The sequence below is a fragment of the Salvia miltiorrhiza genome, chromosome 7 (assembly GCF_028751815.1).
Source record: "Salvia miltiorrhiza cultivar Shanhuang (shh) chromosome 7, IMPLAD_Smil_shh, whole genome shotgun sequence".
Lineage (NCBI taxonomy): Eukaryota > Viridiplantae > Streptophyta > Magnoliopsida > Lamiales > Lamiaceae > Salvia > Salvia miltiorrhiza.
The window spans coordinates 56,612,122-56,627,746 of NC_080393.1; the positions used below are offsets into that span (position 1 = coordinate 56,612,122).

Below are 15,625 nucleotides of genomic sequence, written 5' to 3' on the forward strand. Positions count from 1 at the left end.
CCTTCAGGTTGCTTCATATATATTTCATCTTCCAACTCGCCATACAAGAACGCAGTTTTCACATCCATTTGGTGAATCTCGAGATTGTGCAAGGCAGCAATAGCGAGAAGCATCCGAATAGATGTTAGTCTGGTCACAGGTGAATAGGTATCGAAGAAATCGTACCCTTCTTTCTGTCTGAAACCTTGAACGACAAGTCGGGCTTTGTACTTATCTATAGTACCATCAGATTTGTACTTCTTCTTTAGGATCCATTTGCATCCTAAAGCTTTAGCACCAGGTGGTAGATCTACTAGCACCCAAGTATGATTCTTCATAATGGAATCAATCTCAATATCGATGGCTTCTTTCCAGAGAGCTGCATCTGAGCCAGACATAGCTTCTTTAATCGTCACCGGTTCGCCATCTAGCATCAAGACAACATAATCCGGTCCATAGACATTAGCTTTTCTAACTCGTTCCCCACGTCTCGGTTCTACATCCATAGGTTTAGACCTTGGTCTTTTCCTATTAGGTGGTACATGATTAGAACCCGTGGCATCATCTACTTGAGTAGAATTACTTGCTACTTCCATAGGTTTAGAACCTGTAGCATCACCATCAACTCCATCATTAGAGTTCGATGTACCTTTATCCTTGTTAGGATAGATATTTTCAAAGAATATAGCATTCCTTGATTCTATCGTTGTCCCAACATGTATATCAGGTATCTCCGATCTGTGCACTATAAAACGATAGGCACTGCTATTAAGTGCATGACCAATGAAGATACAATCCACCGTTTTAGGTCCTATTGTAACTTGCTTTGGTAAAGGCACTTCTACCTTGGCTAAACACCCCCACACTTTGAGGTATTTATACGAAGGTTTCCTTCCTTTCCATAGCTCATAGGGAGTTACATCTTTCCCTTTGAGTGGAATCTTGTTCAAGATATAGTTGGCCGTTAAAACAGCTTCCCCCCACATGTTCTGGGGTAATCCTGAACTAATCAACAAGGCATTCATCATCTCCTTAAGAGTTCGATTCTTGCGTTCAGCAACGCCGTTAGATTGTGGTGAATAAGGAGCTGTCGTTTGATGGATTATACCACTTTCGTTGCATAATTCAGCAAACGGAGCTACATACTCTCCACCTCTATCACTTCGAACCATCTTAATTCGACATCCAAGTTGATTCTCGGCTTCATTTTTGAAGTTTATAAAAGCTTCAATAGCCTCATCTTTACTTTTCAATAAGTAAAGGTAACAATACTTTGTGCAATCGTCTATAAAGGTGATAAAGTACTTCTTGCCACCTCTAGTTTGCACGAACTTTAAATCACAAACATCAGTGTGAATAAGTTCCAATGGTTGAGTGCTCCTTTCTACCGATTTAAACGGTAACTTAGCCATTTTGGCTTCAACACAAACTTCACATTTTACTTGTGAGTTGTATTCATCAACTTTTAGTAAATTCATTTTTACTAATCTCTTTATAGCATTTAGATTAACATGTCCAAGTCTACAATGCCATAAATCTGAACACTCAATCAAGTAAGCAGAAGAGGTTGATGCATCTTTATTGATCTTAGCCTTGGCAGGCTTACAAGCTCTTACACCAAGTTTGAAAAGTCCTTCGGAGGCATAGCCTTTCCCTAGGAACTTTCCCCACTTGCGTATTACAACATAGTCAGATTTGAAAAACAATTCAAAATCCTTATTCGTAAGCCTAAAGCCCGAAATTAAATTCTTTCGGACAGTTGGAACGTGTAATACGTCTTTCAATGTGATCTCCACGCCCGACGTGAGTTGAAGAATCACATTTCCCATGCCAAGGACTTGGGATGTCCGCTCGCTAGCCTCCATTATCGTTTTATTTTCCACTTCCTTGTAGTTGTGGAACAACTCACGATTTATGCATATATGGACGGTAGCGCCGGTGTCCACGAACCAAGCGTTAGGATTATCCACATGATTCACCTCGGAGATCATGGCAGCAAAGTCATCGTGGTTCCAATCGTCGAAGTCCTTCTCGACGTTGTTCACGTTGCTCTTTGCCTTCTTCCGCTTTGGCTTGCGGCAATCCTTAGCCATGTGACCTTGTTTGTCACAATTATAACATACACCATCAAACTTTGATGGTTGATGTCCGCCTTGCTTCCCTTTACCCTTATTATTAGGGTTAGGGTGACCACGTTTGTTGAAGGGACCGCCTTTCTCGGTGAGATTGGCCTTTGCCTCCATTGGAGTTTTTCCCTTTTGATCACGACTTCTCACGTGATCCTCCATTTGAAGCTTGGATATTAATATCGGCACGGACATCTCCGAGCGCTCATGCTTCAAAAGGTTTTGAAATTTCCTCCAACTAGGAGGTAATTTCTCTATGATGATTGCAACGAGCAATGCATCCGCCAAGGGCATCCCTTCGGCTTGAACCTCATGTGAAAGATTTTGGAACTCTTCCACTTGGTCCATCAATGGCCGGGAGTCGACCATTTTATATTCCAACCATTTGGCGACAATATACTTGGTAGTATTTGCCTTGTCCACTTGATACTTTAGATCAAGGGCCTCCCACAATTGTTTCGCGGTTTCATGAACCTTGAAAACACGGTAGAGCCGTTCGTCCAGAGACATGAGAACGGTGTTACGGCACAAGTAGTCGCCGCGGCACCAGTTCAAATATCCGGCACGAATTTCTTTGCTTGTCTCCCCTTCCCCTTCACTCGGGGTTGGAGGTTTATCCTCCATTAAGAATCCGGCAAACCCCACGGTTGTGAGGTAGAATAGCATCTTCTCTTGCCAATATTTGAAGTTCTTGCCTGAGAACGTTGATGGTTTCTCGGCAAGACCAATAGTTCTAGATGTTGACGATGAAGCCCCCGTTGATGCAAACGAGGAAAATATTGACGACGTGGTTGAACCGATGGTTGCAGAGGTGGTGGAGCCATCCATATTGACGTCGGTGTGAGCCATTTCTCGAACGTGTATCAACGGCAGAGAAATAATCTTCTTGCGATTGTTAGAACCGGGTACACGATCGAGATATTACAAAATATTTATTTTGAGAAATTACGACTCAAAATAATTGAAAATATTACAAAGTAAATAATTTGAGAAATTACAACTCAAATAATTTGATACAACTGAAATACACTGTATAAATAAATTATACGTATAAACAAAGTCGAGTCGAGATGAATCTCTTCCCGCAAGAAGATTATCGCCCCGGTAGTGCTCTTTGGTTTGGCGTATCTTCCCCAAAGGTAAAACGACTACGTCTCGGCGGATGTAGCACCACAATCCGGCGAGCTCCGGCGAACTTAATAGGATCAAGAACTGAACACAAGTGTTTGCAGAGGGTGTGTGTGTAGGATTGGCAGAATGCAGTATTTCTAGGTGTTGTTGTGTGTTGTATCTGCATGCTCTCCACAAGCCTATTTATAGACTTGTGGTAAGTATGAATACAGTACATTGAATTCCACTCCTACGGCTGGAAGGTTGAAGATGTGGCCGGTGGGCGCAGAAGTCGTACTGGCGTGCTGAAGTTGCCATGCAGAAGTCGTACTGGCGTGCTTCTGCTTCCAGCTTCTGCTGCTGATTTGTTCTGCTGCTGTGACTGTTGCTGTGGGCTTGGGAATTAATTCAGTTAGTTTGGGCCCCAAACACCACCCCAAAGCACCAATTGCCAAGATCCAAGTCCTTGGCCGCGGCCCGTACCCGACCCGACCCGACCCGCCCGTCCGGCGGCGGCGGCGACGTCGTCGTCCGTCCGTCCGTCCGTCCGATCGATCGATCGTCGTCGGCGGCGCGCGTGTGTGTGTGCGCGCGAGGCTAGTACTTAGATCAAGCCCACTAGCAAGCCCACAAGTCAATTTATTAACTCCATGTGCTTTGCTATTCTTATACATGAAAAACATCTCTATGTTTTCCAATGTGGGATAACATAGCATAAATGTTATTTTCCCTCTTCAACATCCAAACTTTGACATACAATATCTCACTCATCGGAAATCGGTTTTGAGACTTCAAGTATATCACGTTGATCTACTCGAGATGTAGATTAACATCCAATCATTATTTTAATTAAATAATAAATATTTAATTAAATAATAATTTCCAGATATGGCATTAAAACCATATTTCCAACACTATTATTGAAATTTTCTGATTTATAAACTCTGTAAATAGATGTATACTGTAGATGTTAAAGAAAATTGATGTGATAACTGAGTAGTAGGAAGAATAGTACCTGCATTGCGTGGTGTGATAACTGCTGGGGATTATGTATATATTGGATGGATATTTGCTTTGTTGTTTGGAATTTGCAGAATGGGGGAAAATGAGACTCATTTATAGAGGTTTGAGTCGGTTGAGTGAAGTAGTCTCATTTTCAGAAGTCAAATTTGCTTTGTTTGGATATTTACAAAGCAAATATCCAAACAACAAAGCAACCTAAATTTATAGAGGTTTGAGTCGGTTGAGTGAAGTAGCTGAGTGTAAAGTTGAGAGATACGTGCTCTTCTGTGGTAAGAATCTAATTACAGATAATTAGAGGTTAATAGGGTTACTAATAGTAATAATAGATTTGATGAATTGGGCTTCCTACTCTTCTGGCCCAACTACAGTTATTGGGCTCATTTAACCCTAAATGGTTAATAGGGTTACTAATAGTAATAATAGACTTGATGAATTGGGCTTCCTACTCTTCTGGCCCAACTACAGTTATTGGGCTCATTTAAAACTAAATTCGTATAAAAGGGAGATTCTATTCCTAGCCCTCTTTTTGTTCTATATAGCCTCCTATATAATAAATAATAAAAAATATTTATATATGTACTATTTTACCCTATAATCTCAAATTAAAAATTTGGGCTTTGATTACCCAATAAAATCACTGGCCCAACTACATTATTATTGGGCTCTATAATATAAAAAGAAAAACTCTATATACCTTATCTAGTCAATTAATTCTATAGAAACTTATTAAAATCTCTAACCAAACAGATATTTATAGATAAATCTAATATCTCAACTTTATTTAATAACAAATATATTATAGATAAGGTAGGGCTACTACACTACATTTGTATGAAATATAAATAGGTTGTGATTAATGTATCATGTTGGTATCATCTGTGACAGTGTGCTAACTTGACATATATTCCATGAAAATTTTGTTATAGCATATAAAGGAACAAACAAAATTGAGTTTTGCTTTGCTTTTGAGCTTGTATTACATAATTCCATTCAAAATATTCTCAAACAAAATACACGCTGATTTGTGAGGTCACAATCTGTCCATTCAAAGTGATCATAAATATTCTCTCTCACGAAGTGTTATATCATCCTTCAATACACAAAAGGGTAACATTACAAGTCAAAATATTTGGCCAAAATCAAATATCTGCAAATAATCTATAAACAAACTCTATTAACTAAACCAAATATAAGCAATAACAATTATAATACTCTTTTAACTTAGCCATATCAGATTATTCTTATGAGGAAAAACATCGTGATCTCTACTATAGGAACGTGGTAGTTCTATGGAGTCGAGTTGATGCGTATCAAGATTGTAGAAAATGCAATGACATATTTGCTTCTCACAATAATAAGCGCCAAAATAAAAGGCCAAAACCTGTGGATATTTAACCCAACCAAGTGGCTCAAGAGCTCGATCAGAAAACTGTTGAATCCTGCATTTCTCAGCTCCCAAGTCGACGTTGGGCAGCAGTGCCTTCCTCCACTCGCCCGTCTCTGCCTTCATCTCCCAAACCTCCCACGACAGATCCCCACACGCAACTAGGAGCGACAGACACCTCCCAGTCGACACATATTTATAGTCGCGTTCATTGTACTGATGAGGGGCTTCACTCAGTGTAATGATCTCCGTCTCCACATCCATCGTCGCGCAGTACCTCCCGCTTCCCCAATGCAAGAAACCTTCACTAGTCAAGGGAGACTTATTGAAGAAAAATGACCTGACATGGTGGGGGAGGTGGTGAACCTCGACGTCCCTCCACGATTCATCGATTCCAACAGTGAGCACGTGAAGACCGTAGTCAGTTTCTAGGCGTCGTGGCGATTGGCGAACAGTGCACGGTGCAATCGCTTTATACGCCAAGGAAGCTGCAGAGTATGCAAAACCATAATGGATCCGGCCATGGGCTACGCCTCGAGGGAATGGTGGGAGGAGGAATGACTGCTTCGTTGCAGGATTCACAACCACAAGACGAGGGAAGTAGTAACCTTTGGCTTCCAACTCCAGAACCAAACCGTTGCAGGTAGCAAGAACTCCCGATTTGGAGGTGTGATTTATCTCAGATGTGTGGATTCCACCGTCTTCGTCGGCTGTTACATAAAGTGGCAGAGCATTATTGTCTAGGGATGACAAAAGGAGTCCATAGGTAGCACCGTGCATCTGCGCGTTGACGAAGGCATGAGAATGGATAATAATGTGGTACCACCGCCGGCACACGAGCCTCGCTCTCTCGTAGAGATGATCGGCAGGCAATCGGAGGAGAATTTCGAACAATAGGTCTGTGGGGAGGGACTCTATGTTTGTTGGCCTCTCCTACAGATATGTCATTGTCAGAAACATGTGTTATACTCTTACCTAAATTTCAAAGACAATATATTTTCTGGTGAAACATATATGCATATGGAATTTGAGTTATATATAACCTAATTTTGAAAGAGAGGCGAGTGCATATGAAACAAGGCAAAATATGAAGGAGAGTGAGTGCTTACCGATTCTCTACTAAGAATGTCGGAATAGGGATCCGAAACGCAGCAGCGACGCACCGGCGGAGGCGGTGGCTTGCGGAAGGCGGGTTTCGAACGAAGCATTTCAGCTTTTCTATTTCCGGTGAATTGTCTAGAACGCGGCGGCGGAGTAAACCTTAAATAAATGGCCCAAACCAAAATAAACCTAAAATCCAAAAATGGCCCATTCAATTTTAATTAATAACTATAGCCCTATTCTCCATCATTCAAGCCGCCAACTCACCGGAAAATGGCGCCCCTTATACATAAAACTCGTTTTTTTTCAGGAATTAGCCCGCCGCGAGCCGCGGCCGCTGCAGCGATGGAAGCTTGCTTAGTGAAGACGAACAAGGAAATTCAAATAGATTGGTAACCTGATGCAAGTAGAAGCGTGAAATATATTTGATAATGATAAATTAATATACGATCTCCGTTGATAACCACTGTATACCGCAATACGTACAATCCGTTGATTCACTCATGAATATTGAAAGAACACCGCGATAAGGGAATAATCTCACCCTCTACATTTTAACTCTTAATTCGACTCTCATAAAACATAAATAAAACTCATATTTATAATAAAACCCTGAACATCTAAAATGAAACAAACTAACTTGACCAATAAGACAAATCAATAATTAAAAATATAATATATTATACGATTCTATCTTCATCGTTCTCTCCATCCTTGAAACGATTCGTCCTTGAATCGGAAAGGTCCTTGATGATGTTCTGCATATGGTCGATCATATTGACCGTGTAGGAAGTCAAAGATCTCTCGATTATGTTCTCATAACTCCTTGAATTGTTGAGACAGAAGGTCTTCGTCACGATGGAGATAATCCTGAACATTCTGAACGGTTGATTGACGGGGAGTCATCGCGTAGGAGCGTAGCAAGGCTCTGATACCAATTGATGCAGGTAGAAGCATGAAATATATTTTATACTGATAAATATACGAACTCCGTTGATAACCACTGTATATCGGAATACGTATAATTAGGGTAAATTCGTTTATTCACTCATGAATACAGGAAGAACACCGCGAGAAGGGAACAATCTCACCCTCTACATTTTAACTCTCAATTCAACTCTCATAAACATAAATAAAACTCTTATTTATAATAAAACCCTAAACATCTAAAAAAGGAAACAAATTTTGACCAACAAGACAAATCAATAATTAAAGATATAATATATTATACGATTCTATCTTCATCATGACCCAACCCTCCTTTATATTTTTTAGTTCAATTTGCGCATTTGAAAGAAAGGTAGATGAAGATCTTAAAGTTATTGCTTCTTCTTTACTTGTGTTTTTAACGGGATGAATAAGAAAAGATTTGACTTTGAACAATCGCTTACTAATAAAAGTTTAGATCTGTGGATTGTAACCGTCTTCATCTCTTCATCTCTCCATTTGAGATATATATCTAACCTTAATTTTTTTGTATCTACTTTTACCAATCGAATTTTTACATATAAAAATGTTGCTCCTGCATTTAAAAACGTCGATTTGCATATAACTCTATGCTTTGTAGTGAAATAATGAACTCAAAAAATCCTTTCCATTTGATTCCTGCATTTTATGTTATAGTGATTAGTTTTGCTAAACCTACGAAACCTCACATCCATATTTTTTAATATGCAGATGGTCGGGGACAAAAACTCTAGAAGTCGGCCTTATTATTTGAGGAGGTGTAAAAGGGTGAGGCCGACGAACATAGAGTCCCTCCCCAGCGAGCTCTTATCCAACATCCTCGTGCGTCTGCCGGCTCATCATCTCTACGACAGAGTAAGGCTTGTGTGCCGCAGGTGGTACCACATTATCCATTCTTATGATTTTGTCGACACACAAATTCAGCATTCTACATATGGACTTCTTCTCTGCTTCCGTGAAGTGTGGGGCGGCCATCATCCAATTCTCATCACTGCAACGCAAGGCGGCCGAATTGAGACATCTGAGTTCACTTACTTATACAGAGGCAAGTTAATAAACTGTTGCAATGGTTTGTGCATAGAGGTACACGACATTCTTAAATATCCATACATTATAAATCCCGCAACAAAGCAATCATTCATTATCCCCCTTCATTGCCTCAAACTCCATCGCGTCTTGATCTATTTGGTATGGCATTTGCTCCACGTTCCATGAAGTATAAATTGACTTCACCATTTTGGAAGTTCAAACAGATTCATCTCGATCGGCATACTGACTTTTGGAGTCGATAACTCTTGGAGACATGTTGCGATTGACAGCGTGCATGGATGTAATGTGGAATTTCTTTTGTCTACACGTCCGTTCGTTACAGAAGGTTTCATACACTAATTGGATGTGTGATTATCGAAGAATCGTCTTGACATTGGATATTGAGACTGAGATCCTTACAAAGAGTATAATTCCAATTTCTACAGCTTATTTAGGGGGAAAGAGATGGTATTTTCTGTCAACGGGGACGTTCCTATCAATGTTGGCTGGCGACAACAAAGATTTCTCGTGGGATGTTTGGGCGATGAAATCGGAAACTGGTGAATGGAGGAAGGTGCTTCCCAACATTAAGATGGGATCTCAAAAGTGCAGGCTTCAACAGCTTGCTTCAGCAGGTAAAAATCAAATCTTGGAGCCTATTGGTTGGGTTATATACCCTGAGGTTCTGGCCTTGCGTTTTCGTGGTGAGAGTCGCACTTGTATTTTCTACAATCTTGATACACATGAAATCAACTCCACTGAATTACCATACTCCTCTTCATGGTACATTGGGTTTGTGCATAAGAATAGCCTGGTATGCTTAGGTTAAGATTAGATTATTTGGTGTAGAATGTTTATCATATATAGTCATGTATCTTGTAGCAATTCTTTTAGGCAATCCTGCAGTTGAATCCACTACTATGGTATTTACGTATATTGCAGATTCGATGCAGTTGAATCTACTACTATGGTATCTACGTATATTGTAGATTCGATACAGGAACAATTCCTGATGCACCATTCAATCATCGAAAGCTAGGAAATCTCTGATTGAATTCTATAGTGTTTTCTCTCTTGTGTTTTTGTGGGTTTTCGTGTGATACGTCTGGTAGACAAAAGAAATATATTCATATTCTTATAGGAATAATACACGCCTATAACCCTAGGTTAAACAAGCCACTTAGAGTTTGAACCATTTTCAAGGATGATATTCTCAACTTTTTATGAGATGGATTGTTTAAGAGTACCATATATATAGGATCATGGTTCAAAATAAGTGGTTGGATTCTTTAAATTACCTTTTATATGTGCTTCTTCTTGAGAGTTTTGTTTCTGTTTGGTGCATTATTCGATTCATTGGTTGATTGTTTGAAAGATCAAAGAGGTAGTATATATGTTTATTGAGTATTTACTGTAGTATATATATGAACAATCTTATCATCTCCTGATCATGTATATTTTTATGCTCTCTTTTTCTTCTTTCTCTAATTTGAAAAAGAAACCCTCTATTTATAACTTGAGCGTAATAAGTAGAACTAGTGTGCTTCCTAATTCGTATCATGTATAAATTATAATACTCCTTCAACCTACTTCGAATTTGAGTCGGTTCCAACATTTTTTGGTATAATGTTTATAGTTTCATTTCTTACACCTTCAACCCACTTTGAATCTGAGTCGAGCAACTACGTATAATACAATTACATATTTGATTTTTTCAATTAATTAATTCGATAAACTTTAAACAAAAACAAGAAAAAAGAAGATATCATGGAAGAAGAAAAAAAATCATCAACAGGAATATATCATCAAAACAAATTGCAGATTAGGATCAACAATTTTATCATCTCCAACACAATTTCATGAATAATTATTCACCACTAACCTAATACTCTCTCTTAAAACAAGCCGCTCCTCCAATTAGATAATCTCATGAATTAATAATCAATACTAGCTAGTAGTAGGTAGATCATGAAATTAACAGTAGATCCTCCAAATAGAATTGATAAATAGGATTGAGTAGCCCTTGTACTCTTCATTTATACTCCCTCCGTCCCAAAAATCTTGACACGTTTGGTTTTGGCACAAAAATTAAGAAGTTGTAGATTATTAGTGTTTTAAGTGTGTAGGTAATAAAAAATACAAGTGATAAAGTAGGAGAGAAAAAATTACTTAAGTATGAGAGAAAATGTAATAAAGTGATAAAGTAGGAGAGAGTATGTAATAGTTGTTACTATATTTAGAAGCATGTCAAGATTCGTGGGACAGCCCAAAATGGAATACGTGTCAAGATTCGTGGGACGGAGAGAGTATATATTTTTATCTTGGCCTTTCAAAAAAAAATTCTAATTGTTTTTTCATATTTTTCGATTTATTTTTAAGTGACATAATGCTTTAAAGCTGATCAAATTAATTTGGATCAAAGTTAGAGACTACAAATATTATAATTGCATAAATTACTATGGTTAAATTAAGTATTTCTACTAAGATAATTATCAAGAAAAATCAAATTATTAAACGAATATCTTTATAATTACACATCTCCGTTAAAACAAGTATTTAGAGGGGATATAATAAGTAAAGCTAATTTAAAGCTTCTTTCTTTCACAACTTTATATTTGATTTAAAAGTTTAGTCATCATCGATCCTGTTGAATTTTTCATTGTAATTTTTCATTATTATTTTTATTGTAATGCATTTTTATTTTTCAATAAATGTAGTTTTAAATTTTTATTTTAATGAATTTAAGTTGTTAAATTTAATATTAATTTTAATTATAAACAACACTAAAATTAAATACAAAATTTAAGTGGTGAGTGTTGGTTATCCAATAGTGGAAGGTGGGCTCTTAAATGGTGGGGAGCACTTTTAAGAGCCCACCTTGGCTCTCTATAGTGGATACCCTTGATGTGTTTGATATATAAATTGAGATAAAGAGTGATAAATAAAACTTAGATAAATAATATCAGGGGAGATGAGATATTAAAGTTTTCAGTGGAACAGTGATATAAGAGCGGATCTCTTGCTTAATGCGCGCGGGTCTTCTTATTAACCAATATTGCTATCAAATGTTTAGATAAGACATGATTATTTATCTATCTTATTTTATCTAGGGTTATCAAACATGTCCTTAGTATAGTCTATTAATGCGTACAATATAAGCTCTCATCCAAGTTGATCAAAATATCTTAATTTTTCCATTATAATAAGCTAGAAAAATGGCAAGTATAAACAATCGCAAGTAGACCAATTGATAATAAAAAATTTAAATATGCTAATATTATATCTATATTTATATTTCTTTCTGCTAGTTTATCAAAATATCTTAATCTTTTCATTATTTCATCAATGAAAGGACTGCTTCGCATCATAAACTAATTAAATCATCGATTTTTCATCGATGCTGGTGAAAGTCGACATCAAACACCAGCAATAAGTTTGATTAGCAGCAAACATGTAATTAATTGAATTAATTAATGGCAGTGGTTATATTTTAAGAGCGACGTGGTTATTCAGACAACTGCAGCACATTTAAATATTCCATGTTGACTTAACCTCTATAATTATAAGCAAGCCACGTTAGGTGCACATATAAAAAAGTTTGAATCCAACAACTGCAGCTTATTTTATTGATTTCAATAATGTTGCACATAACTTGTTCATCTGTATCTACTATAAAAAGTTTCAAATCTCAATTGTGGAATCATAATACCTGATTAGCTAATTGCCTTCTTTCACCTCTCAAATATTAGTATCAGATATTTTCATTCACACTTCCCATAAATATATACATTTTTCAAAGTGTTAATCATGGCGGCTTACGGAGCTCTGGTTTCTCTTATGCATATCATAGATCGCCTTGAAAAACATCCTTCCCCTCCAATTTCTATCCACAAAAAGCAAGTTGAATCTCTCACTGAAAACGTTACCTTCTTGCAGGATTTTCTTGATGCTTATATTTCCCCAGTTGTGGATGACCATGAAGCGGATCCATTGGAGCGTCGCATTGCTGATGCAGTTTATGCAGCTGAGGATGTCATCGAATCCCAAATTGTGCTTCAAATTCATAACAGATCCAGAATTATTGGCGATATAATCATCACGCTGGGGATTGCAGCTATTGAGGAGGACTTCTATCACGATTTACAACAAGTGATAGAAGAAATGAATTTGATCAAGAAGGAAGCCATGGAGATTGCAACCGGAGCTGATCAAATGCAGAGAAAGGTCTCCTCAACTCATGCTGGTTCCTCTTCCACTGTGAAGGAAAGCATGATGGTGGGCTTCGATGAGGTGTTACTTGAAGTGCTGGATAAGCTCACCGGAGGTCAACTGAGTCGTCAAATCATCCCAATTATGGGGATGGGCGGGATTGGTAAGACCACTCTTGCCCGACATGTATTTCAGCATGCGCTTGTTAAAGAACATTTTGATATTTGTGGTTGGACTACAATTTCTCAAACTTATAATGTTAGAGAAACCCTTAGAGAAGTTCTTTCCCAAGTAAGTGGAAATTCAGGTAGTGATGATCTGAGTGAGGGAGAATTGGGATTAAAACTATACCAGTATTTATGGGGTAGGAGGTATCTCATAATTATGGATGATATGTGGAGTATGGAGGTGTGGGACAAGATCAGGTCTTCCTTTCCTGATTGCAATGATGGGAGTCGAATAATAGTAACAACCAGGATGTCAAACTTGAATTTGCATCTGGGTGAGTCTTATGGCGTTGGTATGAAATTTTTAGATGAGGCTAGTTGTTGGGATTTGTTCACCAACACTGTGTTTGGGGGAGAAAGTTTTCCTCCTGAGTTGGAAGATATTGGAAAGAAAATTGTAGCAAATTGTAAAGGGCTTCCTTTATCAATTGCTACAATTGGAGGTCTTTTGGCAAAATCTGAGCGTAAGAGAGAATATTGGGTGCGCATAGAGCAAAATTTAAATTCAATTGTCATTACAAATAATGATGAATTTTGCTTGAAAATATTGAAATTGAGCTATACCTATCTGCCCAACTATTTGAAGCCATGTTTTTTGTATATGGGTGTTTTTGAGGAAGATCGTTCAATCCGTGCCTCAATGCTGAAGAAGCTATGGGTTTCTGAAGGATTTTTGAAACCCGTGAGTGGAAAATGTTTGGAAACAATAGCAAAAGAGTACTTGAAGGAGTTGGTAGATAGAAATCTGATTTTGGTTGATGAGTTGGGGTTGAGTGGAAATGTAAAGTTTTGTAAGCTTCATGATTTATTGAGGGACATGTGCTTGAAAGAAGTTGAAAAGGAGAGGTTTTATGGTATCATAGGAGAGTTTCCTTTAGTCAAAGATAACGAACGTCGGGTTGTTTTTCAAAATGCTGGAAGTAGGGTAATACGTGCAGTCTCAAGATCTTTGTTACATGTTCGTTCAATAATATGTAATGAGGGGATAAACTTTGAAAGGCCTCACAACCTTAGATTGTTGAGAACAGTCAAAGCATATGATAGAGATACACATCGACGAGATAAGACTATCGAAGGTGGTGTTCATTTCCTAGGCGATGTTTTTCAATTGGTGAACTCACGGCACATTGCTGTTAGACTTCATTCTGAGTACCAATCATTCCCGTCTTCAATCAATTATTTGCTTTGGAATCTATCTACGTTAATTATTCATGTTGAGCCTCGGCATGAACTTGTTGCACCGATTGAGATTTGGAATTTGCATCAACTTAGGCATCTCGAGTGTATGAATTTACACACGGACAGAGGAGGATTGATTCTCCCAGATCCTCCGAGTGAGATGGTTATCATGGAGAATCTTCAAACGCTGAGAGGAGTACATAATTTGTATTTGAATGAGGGGGTGGTTAAAAGAATTCCCAATGTCCAGAAATTGCATCTAATTTACAATTCCGAAGATATGGAGAGAGCAAACTGTTTAAGCTATCTTGAGTGTCTGAGTAAATTGGAAAACTTCTACTGCAGCATCTATCGCGGATATGATGAGTATTTGCAGAGGATTAGTTTCCCACACTCCCTCAAGAAGTTGAAGTTAATTCTCAATAATGTGGAGTTGGATGAGATACTGCAAAAGATAGGGTGGTTTCCCCTTCTTCAGAAGTTAGAATTATGGGGTGGTACATTCAAAACAGGCAAGTGGGACACTATAGAGGGCCAATTCCGGAGCCTCAAGCTACTACAATTGGACATGTGCCGTGGTCTAAAAAATTGGACGATGGCAGAGAGCTCCCACTTTCCAGTTCTCCAGGAGCTTCGTCTTCTAGGATTAGATGAATTAGAGGAGATCCCTTCAGAAGTTGGAGAAATAGCAACGCTGAAATCAATTACTTTGAAATATTGTAGTGAATCAGCGGTAATGTCAGCGAAAAAGATAGTAGAAGAACAAGAGGAATTGCAAGGAGACCAACTAGAGCTTCATGTTCGAGCTGAAGTTTGGAATAGAAGACTGCAGAGGTTGGCAAGTCCCAACTTTGAAGTTACAGGGATATTCAATGCCAAGTTATTAGAATCATCCAGTATACAATATCCACAAGTCTTTCTATTTGAATAACTCGTTTAGTTTCTGTTGGATCCTTTGGGAAAGTCATGTGCTTAAACTTTCTTACATTAGATCACCAATTGCCCCTTGTTGACCACAAACAATGAGTACACATTGGGAAAGTCATGTGCTTAAACAAACAATTGTTTTTAGTTTTGATATAATTTGCTTTATCAACTCCTATTCCAAGTATTTAAAAAAAAAGTTCTCTTATTCCAAATTTGAGTAGAACATGCTAGAACTAGACCTTTCATCACATTTCATGGTATAATCTCTATTTGAAAGCTAATCTCTGTTTGAAAGCCAACCAGTCGTTAACGAGGAACCAATTGATGGAGACCTCAAACAATCTTCTTTATATATTACTTCATGA

General features: G+C 38.0%; 1 pseudogene; it reads left to right on the top strand.

Annotated features, from left to right (window-relative positions):
• LOC130994792 (putative late blight resistance protein homolog R1A-10) overlaps positions 1-15,465 on the top strand; it is a 41,814-nt pseudogene extending 26,349 nt beyond the window's left edge.
• The last annotated feature ends 160 nt before the right edge of the window (positions 15,466-15,625 follow it).